The 3,841-nt window shown below is 43.0% G+C and overlaps 1 pseudogene; it reads right to left on the reverse strand.

The window, feature by feature from the left end:
• Positions 1–2,319: 2,319 nt before the first annotated feature.
• On the reverse strand, positions 2,320–2,946 carry LOC138828889 (protein lin-28 homolog A pseudogene; annotated as a pseudogene).
• Between the last annotated feature and the right edge of the window lie 895 nt (positions 2,947–3,841).

The raw sequence follows: 3,841 nt of genomic DNA on the forward strand, positions 1-3,841 counted from the left end.
ACTTTAACATACATTCATATTCCCTTTCCTGGTCTCCTGACCCCACTTTCTACATGGAAAGCCCAATTGATTTTCTCTAGTATTACAGAACAAGCAGGTTTGGTCACAAATGTCATATTTGATGAGAATTACGTTTAAAAAAACATGGACTCAGGTTGGGAACAAGGTGTGTGTGTAGGGGGGGGTGGAGAGGTTGGAGCACTAGCGTCTTCAGAATCTTTGCATAAGTCACATAAAAGTTGAAGAGACATTCCAAGAGTCATCTGTGTATGGGCATGTAGGTTTTCTTTTGAGGGAGAAAAGGTTAGAGGATAGGGACTTATTATTATTTTTACCAACGAAGATCTAGTCCAAAATGGGAAATAGGGGAAGTGAGGGAACAAAAGAAAAACTGGTTCAAGATCCTCACTTTAGAAGTTCCCCCAACTTAGCTTCAGATCCTTTTGTCTAGTGCAGAACCTTCTGTCAAAGATGCTTTGGCTGTTTTTCTCAATTCTAAAAGAAGTTTGTAAACAATAAAACTCCAAAAAGAACATGGAGAAAAGACCCACATATTATTATTTACACAAACTAGGCCATCTAGCAAATGACCAACTCAGAAACTCAGTAAAGTCCTACAGAGCCTAGACAAATACAATTAACTAGAGGGGGCAGCATTTGTGGGAAGACAAGAAACTAGGATCAGACACACATCATCCAATGCATTCTATTGCATTTGTCCCATTTTAACACATGAGGTAGGTTTGTGGTGATCTCACAGCTTGTAAACGAAACCTCCTTTTTCTCCTTTAGCTAACACAACACTATGAACAATTATGCAGCAGGGCAGGACACGGGCTCCAGAGAGAGGCCTACACTTATGGGTTTCCCTGGAAGCCGAGACTGAGGATTTGGTCCTTGCTTTTTATAGATCCATCCCTGCATGGCTAGTAGAAGGGGGACACAAATCTGTGGTCTTAAAATCCAAACATATCAATTCCCATTCCTTAGAGGAAAAAAAATACATATACAGTTATTTGCACAGTAATCCCAACCTAACCTAGTAAAGGATAGATATAGTATATGGAAAGAAAACAAGTCACAGAGCCATAGGATTAGACAATCATTACTAACCTTGGCTTCCTCTTTGGTCGTCTTCTACCTTGTCTGAACCACCGTTTCCTGTTTAGACTAATTTCCATTCTTCCAGCAGAAGGAGAACAAGTCATGGGGCAACCCAATTAAAAACCTAGTCTCCCATGAAACATTTCCAAGTGTTGAGGGGGTTTCAAGAGGACCCTATGGCAAAAAAGCCAGCTCTAATTGGCAAAAATGAAGTCGTTCAATAGGCTATGCACTCCAAATGATTGCTCTCCATGGTGATAAAAACAACAAAGTCTTCCTGCTATGCCGACCTGGAGCTGTTGGCCATTTATCTCTGAGATTGCTCATGTACCTGAGAACACAGTGCAGGAATGAGGGCCTTAAGATCAAAATATATAAAAATACAAAACCAGAATATTTATAATAAGAAAAAAAAAGTTAAAATGCACAAGATACGTCATTCACACAGATATTGCAGGTTTGGCATCCTGGAGAAAGCGGGGACCCAAGGTGCAGTAATCCAAGGGAACAAATAAATTACAATCACATTGGCCCAGAAATGGGGGCGGGAGCAGGGAGAAGCTCAGAGCAGCAGGTTTGCAGCCATTCCCTAGTCACCCATGTTGCCTGTCATCACAACCCAATGCCTGGACCAGCTCTCCCAGCACTACAGCTCAAGATAGGGTGATGAGGAAACAAGATGTGGAGTGGAGGAGGTGGTGGAGAGACAAAAAACAAAACAAAACAAAACAACCCTGCCTTGCTCCTGACAGGTCCTCCTACCCGGGATACTACACCTTGGGGATTTGAGCCCGTGGATCTGCTGGACTGGTGCTTAATTGTTTCACACCCTGGCAAGAGAAATTGGACACATCCTTCTTTAAAGGAACAACTTGGCAATCTGGGTCACTTTTAGAAGCTGGAGGCTGGGGGGGAGGGAGGGGAAGCATGTAGGTCAGGTGAAGATTATCATATAAAGTACGCAGGTTTCACAAGTGGTTCCCCCAAAGCCCCTCACTTGAATTGGGATAGATCATGATGGGATTACTATGCATCACCCCTTCCCTTCATCAAAAGAGAAGATGGGATGATACTGGGACATCCTGGCCTGAGACATATGGAAGAGCCAGCTACTCGCCAACCCAATCCATATTCCAACTTTCTCCACTTTGCCGATTGATGCCTGCTCCTTGAAACTTCCTGCTAGCTAGAGTTGCCCCCCCCGACTCTGGGGGCTCAATTTTGGGCCTCAGGGAGCAGGGCAGGGCTGTGGATCTCTTCTTCTTCCCTAAAGTAGGCAGGCTTTCCCTGGGAACTGGGGACCTGCTGAGCCTTCAGTGGACAGGAGGCCACCATGTGGTTGATGCTTTGGCAGAAGTGGCACTTCTTGGGCTGTGGTGGCAGCTTGCATTCCTTGGCATTATGGTCTAGACCAATACAGTTGTAGCACCTGTCTCCTTTGGATCTGCTCTTCTGCATGTTCTTCCCCTTTGGCCACCTCTTACTCCCAATACAGAACACCCCACTGGGCCCAGTGACTTGGATGGATTCTAGGCCTTTGGCAGACTTCTTAAAGGTAAACTCCACAGCCTCTCCCTCCTTCAGGCTCTGGAAGCCCTCCATGTGCAGCTTATTCTGGTGCACAAAGACGTCCACCAGGGGGTCGAGCGCTACCCTGATGCGGGCTGTCATGGATAGGAAGCCGAACCCTCTGCGCACATTGAACTACTTACAGATGCCAGCCCTGTGCAACAGCTGAGGCTCCTCAGCCACCTGAGCGGCATCCTCCTGCGCCTCCTCGGGTGCCTTCTCCGCTGCCTTGGCGAAGCCACCTCCCAACTGCTGGTTGGACACCAAGCCCATGGCCATTGTCTGAGCCTGCGGCCCCGGGCCCCTGGTCGGGCTGCTGCTGGCCCCAGAGAAGTGCGGAGGCAAAGGGCAGGTTGGCAGAAGAGGCGACTACATCTTCCCCGCACAATCCATTTTTCAAAATTTCTTATGATACTGAAGATTCAATTATAAACTATTAACACTTGAAAATAACTCATTTTTGGGGGAGTAGGACACAAAACACAAGATTAATCCTAATCATTTTCAAAGACATTTATTTATACTACAAATTCACTCTTATAACTACAAAGATTCTAAAAATAACTGAAGCATAGTGTCAAAAAGCACATAATTTAACTTCATCATGTACGTTCAAAGGATTGTGCTAATAGAAAACAAAGTTATACTAATAATTAGCTCACCCAATTCACTTCCATTCTTTTATTCTATATCTTTTAGTTTCATAAAAACTGGCTTTTCATAAAATGATGCATAAAAAGCCTTTATATCCATTAACATTTTCAGATTTTAACAATGTTTATTTCAGAAATGCTTTTAGCTGTATAGTCAATGAACTGAAATAACATTGAAATATTCAAAGGGGTTTCAGAAATTGCAAGACTTGCTCTGGGATGTTATTTATATTGGAAAAGATATTCAAAAAGCCTTATTTGTTAAAGTTGTGATAGTTACTCCCACAAAAGAACAATTAATGAAGAAACATTTGTATGTACAAAACAACTTCAAATGCATCCACAATCTGGAGGTGACACATGCTTTTTGTTTGTTTTTGCAATGTATATCTAACAAACATATCCACAATACTGATTTTCAGTCAATATGATGGGATATTCAAACCTAAAAAATACGGGGTTTATTATCTTAGTGTGAATAGATATGATCTTACAAAGAAAGTTATTTTCAACAG

This window comes from Dipodomys merriami, unplaced genomic scaffold (genome assembly GCF_024711535.1).
Source record: "Dipodomys merriami isolate MVZ:Mamm:240054 unplaced genomic scaffold, mDipMer1.0.p SCAF_167, whole genome shotgun sequence".
Taxonomy (NCBI): Eukaryota; Metazoa; Chordata; class Mammalia; order Rodentia; family Heteromyidae; genus Dipodomys; species Dipodomys merriami.